Source organism: Podarcis melisellensis, assembly GCF_964234715.1.
Source record: "Podarcis melisellensis genome assembly, chromosome: 10".
Classification (NCBI taxonomy): Eukaryota; Metazoa; Chordata; class Lepidosauria; order Squamata; family Lacertidae; genus Podarcis; species Podarcis melisellensis.
In genome coordinates this window covers 575,854-586,499 of record NC_138542.1, presented here as the reverse complement: position 1 = coordinate 586,499, position 10,646 = coordinate 575,854, and the positions used below count along the sequence as shown (strand labels likewise).

Genomic DNA, 10,646 nt, shown 5'->3' with positions numbered 1-10,646 from the left:
GATGTGTGTTTTAAGTCAGTGTGTACTAACATATCCCTAAGTGATCTAGTACATTGTTTGGCGAGGCAGGGAAAGACTTCACAGCCAGGAATGTCTTTCAGAATATACCAATGGCGTCTTATTATTTTTTCAATTTTGGCTGTCATGTAGTTGTACTCAAAGGAAACATAAATCCTCCTATGACTCTTGTTGGTATCAGAGCAGGTTTTTAAAAGTGTTGACCTATCTTGCATTGTAGTTCTCTGCATTGCAGCAGAGACTACTGTGCATGCGATGTTGATTTTGGCATTATAAGAAGCTGTATCTAAATTTTGAAAAGTAGTTTCGAATAAATAGCTTTGCAATTGTTACTATATGGCCTATTACGTTTACATATCTAAACTTCCAAGCTGCAACTCAGAGTTCAAGGGCCAATGGCAGTGGCCCAAATCCTGAAATGTTCTGTGATTGGACATCATTTATCAAATCAGAACACAGGAGCTCAGAATCCTTAGCTCAGGCAAAGACAGACCACTGAATACATAACAGTGAAAATATGTTATTCCTTTCCACTTGGGATAATCTTGCCATAAATGCCCAAAACTAGCTTGACTAAGGAGTGGTGGAGAGGTATACTTCTGAATATTCAATAATTCCATAACATTTGCAGTATCAGATTGAGGTCTGCTGCTTCACATCAACAAGCTGAATGGATTTACTCGATGACTTTATACTTTCCTTAATGGTAAATATTAAGTAGGGTAGACAAATTGCAACATTGAGCTATTGTAGTTCCCATGCCAATATTGTAGTTCCCCATTTAAAATTCCTTCTTGCTCCCTCAAAACAAAAAAAATTCCTTCCAGTAGCACCTTAAAGACCAACTAAGTCAGTTCTTGGTATGAGCTTTCGTGTGCATCCCTGTGCTTGCTCCCTGTCAGTGGAGGCTTGTCCTTAAGGGGGACTGGGGCACTGCTCCACCAAGCTCAATTGCTTCTTGGCTGTCCTCCAACAGCCTGCTTCTTTCTTACATCCTCTCTAGGGTTGGCATGAGCAGTGAGCTCTTTCCTCCTCAGTCTCAGGGCTGCCTTTGCAGAACTCAACAAGGGGGGGAGGGCATGCCCACATGCTCCTGTCCAGGGGAGGAGAGGGGCAGGGAAGCTGCTGCTCAGGCTCCTTGAGTGCGCCAGGTCAGAGGTGACCCGGAGGCGGAGCTGCTGCTGTGACTGGGAGCGAGGTGCACTGCGGCCACCCACCCTCCTGCTCTCTTCCCCGGGTCAGGCCTGACCTAAGGACAGAGCTGTGGCCAGCAGAAGCACAGCAGCTTAGGTCAGCTCCTTCTCCCACGGAGCCAGGCACCAATGAGGGAGCCTGCTGTGGGGGCACCTGTTTGTGCCCCCTGACACAATTGTGCCCAGGGTCAAAAATTTGTGCCCCCACGGCCCACATATGCTACACTTCTGGGTGGAGACAAAACCAGAATTACTGTAGTTGGCTCCATCCAGGATTTTTGTTACTGGGGGCAGGCCTTTTGTTAGTGGGTGCAGAACCTCAGATAGCTTTGTATTTTTATTTATTTGTATTTATTTGGTCCCCCCTTGGCTACACCCATGGCTCCATCTATCATAACATTTTGGAAATGCCCTGACCCACCCACCCACACTGATATTGATTTTCTGAGATATCAGGCGCTCAAGCACAAGTCATACATAAAGAATCACTGCTGTTTCTTTTTGTGTAGCCTGTTTAGACTGGAAATTTGCCTCAGTTTTTTATTCTCTAAGGAAGTAAGTGCAGGATAATGTAGTAGCTCACAGCATGGCAGGATGATCCCAAGAAGCTCAGTTATTTGGGGACATGGGCATAGCCAGGGGGTGAAGCGGCCACCCCTAAATCAAGAAAATAAATAAAAATTCAGAGAGTCTGATATTCCAGATGCAATCACACTTCTTCCTTAGAGCAGCCTCCTATTCATTTATTTCTTGTTGAAAGATAAAGAAGTGTTTTGCAGAAACTAGCAACAACTTTATATATCAAGAAGACACATGTAGTTCATAGTAACTGTCTTTCAGGGCAGTTTGTCTAGGAACAAAAGCAAGTGTTGCTATGAACACTGACTAGTCACTAGAATAATAAGATGAAAGCTGGAGGTGGGGTTCGGGGTGGGGTTAGTCTTTCTTTAAACAAACATGTAAGTATGGATGCCAAGAAGAAGAAGAAGTAAGACAAGCGTTTCTGTGGGGGAGGGAGTTTATTGACTGTTCAGATATAAGACTCACAACATCATTTTATAACCAAAGAAAGTGCCTTTATGTGACCATTAAAACAAATCAACTGGAATTATATTCACAGAAAGCCTTTAGCAGAATCATTTCCTGTCCTCGGAATCCAGCTGGAAGTGTTGGGCTGCATAATCAAAAAGGCCAGTAAGTTACTGTGAGACAAACAGAGGAAGCTGTGTTCCTTTTCAAATCTGTCTGTCAACAGTCACACACACCAAGCAAAAGCCACCCATAACAGACATTTTCCTTGATAAATGGGAGAACTGTCTGATAATCAACAACCATATAATTTTATCCAGTAGTATTAGTTTGATCTGACGGAAACTGCACATTTCCCGAGAAGCACTGAAAGAACGCTTCATTTAACTACAAACCCCCAAATCTGGGATCCCATCAAAACTGATGTTTGGCAAAAGTTTTGCAGCAAAACCCCCACATTTTGTAATACCCCACAGAGTAATTGATACATCATAACCCAACATTGTCTGATTCACTCCAATCTGGTGCCAAAGTCTGGCAAAAGTTTTGTAGCATTTTGCAGCACCCCACAAACCAAGTAACTGACAGGGGTCATGAGGTCACCCAAAAACCCAACGTCGTCTGATTCACTCCAAATCAGGGCCAAAGTCTGGCAAAATGTTTGCAGTAAAACCACACATTTTGCAGTGCCCCACAAGCGGAGTGGTTCCTAGCACATCAGGAGGAAGAGTCCAGACAACCAAAAGTTTATAAATAGGTTGTATTTATTAAATATAACAACTTGAGGATCAGCAAAACTAGTCGGATTCGACCAATGTAACCAAATCAAATTAAGTCTGGGCAGGTGTGCTTGTTCATCTCCACCCACAAACACACAAGAGCTCAAACAGAAACATATCACAACCCAATTCAGAACGATGCATACCACCAGGTCTATACAACTGTGGGGCACAGAACATAATTCTGCCATGAGGGATATAAGCACCCACATTCTCAAACACAAACGTTGTTGTAGAATGATTAGCTTTATGTCTTGCCCATCCACCTTCTTAGGAAGGCTGCCCCCACTCCATAAGCACCTCTACAACATTGCAAACCAAACTATGATAAGCTCAGGGATGAGGAAGCACAGCTGATGGAGATATTTAGTTATCTCAACTGAATTTACCTCACCAGATTGTTATCCCCAAGATGGATGACCAGAATATCAGGGTTAGGGTTAGGGCAGGGGATAGGTGGACGTTCAGGGTTAGGGTTAGTGCCTGGATTTTTTTTTTCATGCTTTTTAAGCTTCTAATTATATTGCTTCATTTTTATGAGACTGGATAATTCCAAAAAGTAAGCAAACTACCTGAAATGTAGCAAAACTAAGAGAAATGTGAAAACCAAAAGTGAGATACCAGAAACCCAACAAAGAAGGAATTCGTGAAAAAGGAAAATTGCGAGACAGAGACTTCAATCAAATCATTACCAAATTCACCAGAATCCCAAAACCAATTGAAAAGAAGCAGAAATGTGAGAAGCAGAAGAAATACCACCAGAAAACCCCAACAAGAGGGAAAAAGTAAATTGCGCAGAAACCCCAAAGCTAGTTAAACCTTAGTTTTGCATGGTGTGGGGGTAATTTCATTTTTCCCTGAGATGTTCCCTGAGATGTTTACTGTGTGGGTTTCTTGTGGTTCTATTCAATTGGTTTTCTCATCTTTGGTGGATGTGGTTTGTTTCTGTTGTTTCTGGTTCGTTTTTGGGATTATGTTGAATTTGTTTCTTTTGGGGTGGTTTTCGTTTCATGGATTCTTTTATATAAATTACGATTGTGAAATATACTCGGACTCCTGTATGTATTTCATGCTCTTTATTGCCCTCCCCCAAACCTCAGGCTTTTATATACATTATTTACACAATGAGTCCCGTCTGACTGGCTAATTCTGCTTCCCTCCTGGAGCCTGATGGGCCGGCAGGAAAAGACCAATCAGTTGTTGCTAGGATCCTACTTGCCTATTTTTCTAGGATCCAAGGTTAGTACATAACAGATTGCTTCATTTCTCATCTTCTTTTTTAATTTCGTCCCCAATTATTCCTAATAAAAGGGCCTCTGGTCTTTTAGGGAAAGTGTATTTAAGTATTATTTTTTTTAACTCGTTATAAATCAAATCCCAGAATTTCTTCATTTCTTCGCAAGTCCACCACATATGGTAGAAATTGCCTTCTTTGATTTTACACTTCCAGCAGGCCTTATTTCCTGTTTTGTACATTTTTCCTAATTTTGCTGGTGTCATGTACCACCTATACATCATCTTTTCCAAATTTTCTCTGAGTGTGACGCATGCCATGAATTTCATTCCATTGCTCCATAATTTCGACCACTTTTCATATTCTATATTATATCCCAAGTCCATTGCCCATTTTGTGATGACCTCCTTTATTTCTTCGTCTAGTATCCCATTCCAATAATATATCGTACATTTTGGATAATAACTTGGTTTTGCCTTCAATTATTTCTATCTGAAATTTGGATTTTTTCTCACTTATCCCTACTTTTTTATCTTCCATCCATATTGCGTTTATTTGATAATATTGCAGCCAGCCTATCTTTCAACTCCTCATATGTTCTCAATTTCCAGCCGCTTTCTGATCATATCAGTAGGTCTTCGTAGGTCAATCTTTCTCCTTCCATATTTGCTTTTTTAGTTGTTAAAATGTCATTGGTGATAACCACCAGGGTGTTTTCCATTCTATTTTTTTTTAATTTTTCTTCCAAACTTCATATAGTGGCCCTCTAATAATATGGCTTGAAAACCCTTTATGTACCTTTTCTTTATTTAGCCACAAGTAGGCGTGCCAACCAAACCTATTGTTGAAACCTTTTAGGTCTAACAAGTCAGTGTTTTCCAAATTGATCCAATCTTTGATCCAGCACAGGCAGGAGGCCTCAAAGTATAATTTCAGATTTGGCACCGAGAATCCCCCTCTTTCTTTTCGATCTGTGAGTAATTTGAATCTAATTCTCGGTCTTTTCCCTTGCCATATAAATTTCGAAAGAGTTTTCTGCCAATCCTTAAACATTGTGGAACCTCTAATCACTGGAATGTTTTGGAACAGGAATAACATTTTTGGGAGTATGTTCATTTTTATTGCCGCCATCCTTCCCGTCCACGAAAGTTTCACTCTGTTCCATGTATCTAGATCTTTTTTAATTTCCTTCCATGTTGTCGAATAGTTGTCCTAGATTAAATTTAAATTTTTTTGTAGTTAGCCAAATTCCCAGATATTTTATTTTTTTGGTCACCCTGATTCCATTCTGTATCTCTATTTTTTCTCTTTCATCCTTTCCCAGATTTTTAGTCAACATTTTTGTCTTTAATTTATTCAATTTAAAACCGGATAGTTTGCCATATTCTTCTAATATTTCCAGAGCCTTACTGACACTTTTTTGTGGCTCTTCTAGGGATAACATCAAATCGTCTGTGTATGCTTTTAATTTGTATTCTTTCGTTCCTACTTTGATCCCTCGAATCTCCGGTGTTGCTCTTATTTTGTTCGTAATTACCTCTAATACCATAATGAATAAAAGCGGGGATAGAGGGCAACCCTGTCTTGTTCCTTTTTCAATTTTAAATGAATTTGTTAAATTGTTGTTTATAATCAATTTGACAGATTGATTCGAATAAATTGCTTTTATTCCTTCCATAAATTCACCCTCTAGCCCTGCTTTCTCCATGCTTTTTAGTAAGAACGGCCATGAAACATTGTCGAATGCCTTCTCCGCATCGATGAAAATCAGCGCCGCAGGTACTTCATTCTTACACTCCAGATATTCAATGATGTTTATAGTATAGTATTTGTAATCGTTATTTAATAATGATATGGGCCTATAGTTTTTAATGTTTAGTTTATCCGTATCGGGTTTAGGGATCATCGTAATGTGGGCCTCTTTCCATGACTCTGGTATCCTTCCTCCTCTTAATATGTTATTCATGATGTCACATAGCACTGGCGTTAACTGGTTTTCTAATACTTTATAATATTTAGCTGACAATCCATCCGGTCCCGGGGCTTTCCCTAATTTCATCTTTCTTATCGCATCCTGGATCTCTTCTGTTTTTATAGGTTTATTTAATTGAGCTCTTTCTTCCTCTGTTATAGTCTTCCCACTGTAGTCTTCTAAGTATTTTTCTATTCGGGTTAATTCTTCATCTTCCTTTTTATACAATTTCTCATAAAATTTGAGGAAATTTTCCTTTATTCCTTTTGGGTCTTCTATCAATTGCTCCTCTATTTTTATCTTATCACATTTTGTTTTTGCCTTCTTCGCAATTGCCAAGCTAATAATTTACCTGTTTTGTTTGCTGATTCGAAATATTTTTGCTTCATTAACTTAATTTTCCATTCAATTTCTTGACTTGTTAGCATTGAATACTGTGTTTGTAATATTTTTGTTATTTGTATGTTTTGTTCGTCAGATTGCTTCATTTCTAGGTTTTTTGGGTTTTGCACCTTTGAGTATATTAATTTTTATGAGATCTGATAATCCCAAGAAAAAAAGGAAAACCACCAGAAATGAAGCAAAACCACCAGAAATGTCTAATGACCATTCCAACAATGAAGTCAACCACTAAAAACACAAAAACCTTTTGAAAAGAAGCAGAAGAAACATGTAAAAGCAACATCAATGGAAACTGAAAAGAAGCCAACCAACCCCAAACAAAGCAGATTCACCAGAAACCCAAGCATTCAAAAGTATTACCACCAGAATGCAAAAACAAGAAAACTTCTCAAAAGAAGCAATAAAGCAAAAGTCCAAAAAACAAGCCAAAGGAAATGAAGCCAGCCACAAACGAAGCACATTCACCAGAAACCCAAGACTAAGTGAAAACTAGTATTGTATGCTTATGTTGGTTAATTTCTGTTGCTTGAAGTGCTTTTGGACTCCCATAAATTGCATGCTTGTTGAGTTTCTGGTTTTGCTTTCTAAAAATTGGTTTCCAGTTTCTTGTGGCATTGCTGCTTCTTTTTTGTTTTCTGCTGATTTGTTTAATTTGGGGTGGTTGCATTTAATTATTTTGCTTCTTTTACTTTGAATGGTTCTGCGGTTTTGGGTGAGATTGTCTCTTTTCCATTGATTTGGCTTGGCTTTCATGTCTCCTGGTTTTGCCTCATTTTGGGAATATTTCTTGGTTTTTGTGCTTCTGGTGCTTTCTTCAATTTTATGACATAATCAAGCCAAAACACCAGAAACACAAAAACAAATCACAAAGAAGCAGAGCTACCAGAAACTCAAAGAAATACAAACTCATGGAAAGGCAAAATCATTGAGAACTGGCAAAAAAGCAAATTACCGTATTTTTCGCTCTATTACACGCATCTGACCATAACACGCATGTAGTTTTTAGAGGAGGAAAACAAGAAAAAAATATTCTGAACGAAACAGTGGGTGCATGATTTTTATGGTTCATGCTGTGGCCACAGACATGTGATCTGATGGTGAGTTTGGGGTAGCCCAATGCAAAAATCCTGAGGATCCATGTGGATCCTTGCTTTGTAACCACGTTTAAAGTGGGGAGGGAAGGAAAAGCACTCAAGGGAGCACGCGTGGAGAAGGAGTTTTTCGGTGAGCTGAGCGGGAGGAGGGAGGGAAAGAGCACTGTTGCTTTAAAGGTATACTTAAGGTACTTGCCCTGTGCCTGGGGTTTTTTCCATTTAACAGTTTGCAGCCTTTTCCTTCCACTCCTTGTTTTGAGGCAGAATAGATTTGAGCAAGTGAGGAGGACTTGGATTGCAGGGGATTCACCATTAGCTGTGTAAAAGTGCTCCTCCTTGCAGCCTGAGTGATAAGCAGCCACCAGCAGCAATAGAATGGAGCACAAAAAAGTGGTAGGGGCACTAGGACCCAGACAATGCTCGAATCTGTCCTGCCTGAAAAAAAGCTGCTCCCTCCCAGCGGATCAGCTGAGACGCGGGGATTTGCGGAGTTTTCCCCTCTCCCTCACCCCCAGCCTTTTTTCTTTAACTTCCTGGTTTTCACTGCGTGGCTCAGAGCTCGAGGTTGGTTTTATTTTGCTGCTGGTTGCTTAAATTTTATCTTTCCTGCTGTCCCTCTGCAGCCTCATTGCTCTGTTTAGAGAGCTCACGGACCTTTGCTAGCGTCTGTCCCTCCTCCCGTGTAAGCGGCTGCTGCCCGCTTTGCTGCCATGGCTCTTCTTCCCTCCCTCCTCCCCGGCTCCAGGTCGCTTTAAAGCAAGCAAAGCGAGAGCCTCGTAGAGTGTGTAAGCAGCTCCCGCTTTGCTTGACTGACGGCAGCCATGGCTCCGATCCGTGCATTCGCTCCTTAACACGCACAGGCATTTCCCCTTACTTTCTAGGAGCAAAAAACTGCGTGTTATGGTCCGAAAAGTACGGTAATCAGAAATCCAAACAACCTATGAAGATGATGCAGTACCAAAAGAAACACAAAAGCTGATTAAAAAACTGCTAAATGAAGCAACACCCAAGAAACAAAGAAAGTATCATGACCTACAAAATGAAGCAGTAACACAAAACACCACAAAAAGAAGCAAAGTGATGTAAACAAAGCATAGGTTTAGGATTAGGGTTGGGTAAAGGTTAGGGTTACAGTGAGAGTTGGGTTTGAGTTGGATTAGGGTTAGGGTTAGGAGTTAAGAGTTGAGTTGGGTTTGAGTTACGGTAAGAGAAGAACAGCAGCAGGAGAAATATAATTTTATTACTTATGGTTAGGGTTAAATTAGGCTTAGGTTTAGACTGAGGCTTAGGTTTGGATTAAGACAAAAAAAATTCCTTCCAGTAGCACCTTAAAGACCAACTAAGTTAGTTCTTGGTATGAGCTTTTGTGTGCATGCACACTTCTTCAGATACACTGAAACAGAAGTCACCAGACCCTTCTATATTGTGAGAAGGTGGGGAGGGGTATTACTCAGAAGGGTGGTGGGAATGGGTGAAGGTTAGGGTGAGGGTGAGGATTAGGTTTGAGTTAGGGTGAGCATTAGGGTTAAGGTTTGGTATTGGGTTAGATTTGAGTTAGGCTAAGAGAAGAACAGCAGCAGGAGAAATGTGATTTTATTATTTATACTCCACCAAAGTCACTTGAGGCCAGCTTTCAATAAAAGGTAAAAACATGAGCGCACTCAAAGTGAATGTAGAAACTCTCAATTCCCATCCCAAAGAAGACCTGGGAATTGTAGCTCTGAGCTTCTTTGCAGAGGGTTGGACTAGATGACCCTTGGGTTCCCTTCCATCTCTACCATTCTAGGATGCTCCCTGTCTAAATCTCACTCACTCACTCACTCACTCACTCACTCACTCACTCACTCACTCACTCACTCACTCACTCCCACACTTACTCCTCTCCTTTTCATGGCAGATTCACCTTTTTCTGCACTCCTAACTCGGAAGGGCGGAAGAGGCTGTGCTTCCGCCATGTTGGGCGAGGGCAGGAGTACCGGAAGGAGGTGCCACCGGAGGAGAGACGAGAGGACAGGAAGGGGAGAGGAAAGGGCGGAAGAGGCTATGCTGCCGCCATGTTGGGCAAGAGCAGGAGTACCGGAAGGAGGTGCCACCGGAGGAGAGACGAGAGGACAGGAAGGGGAGGGGAAAGGGCGGAAGAGGCTGTGCTGCCGCTATGTTGGGCGAGGGCAGGAGTACCGGAAGGAGGTGCCACCAGAGGAGAGACGAGCGGACAGGAAGGGGAGGGGAAATGGCGGAAGAGGCTATGCTGCCGCCATGTTGGGCAAGAGCAGGAGTACCGGAAGCAGGTGCCACCGGAGGAGAGACGAGCGGACAGGAAGGGGAGGGGAAAGGGCGGAAGAGGCGCTGCGACGTTGGGCCAGCAGAGACGTGCCGAGCCAGGCTGGCCCTCTCTCTCCCACCCACTCTCTCTCGACCCCGCTCTCCCCAGGGGGCAGCCCCGCTCCCCGCCCCGCCCTCACCTGCCTTTCTCCCCCAGTGGCCTTCCTCTCGTGCTCCTTGGCGGAGGGATGGTGCGGGTGGGCCGCGGAAGTTTATATACAAGAATATACATGCCTAGATATAGGTGTGCGTCTGTAAATATATATAAGTAAAATGGATATATTCATGTGTGTGTATATATGCAGTACTTCTTTTCTAAAAGTAATGTTTGGGGGTACTCTCGTTTTGACTCAAGAAAATCACCATTTTATAGTTCAAACCGGGAAAAATAAATACAGTAAATGGACAAAAGTACACTCACAAAATGTTTAGGAGTATGCATTCCCCTGAGTCCCCCGCAGAAAAAAGCACTGTATATGTTCTGCCAAGGGCAGGGTTATTTCTGGATCTGGAGCCAATAAGTACGCCAGTAAGAATAAGCAATGCTTTATTTGCATAAGGTTAACAGATAGCAGCAGGCATACAAAAGACACAAAAGACAGA

General features: G+C 41.8%; 1 long non-coding RNA gene across 1 annotated transcript; it reads right to left on the bottom strand.

Moving 5' to 3' along the window:
* Positions 1 to 2,211: 2,211 nt before the first annotated feature.
* On the bottom strand, positions 2,212 to 10,313 carry LOC309379078. The gene is made up of 2 exons (XR_014172351.1): positions 9,625 to 10,313; positions 2,212 to 2,413 (listed from the first exon to the last, which is right to left on the bottom strand). It is a non-coding gene; the product is annotated as an uncharacterized lncRNA (long non-coding RNA).
* Between the last annotated feature and the right edge of the window lie 333 nt (positions 10,314 to 10,646).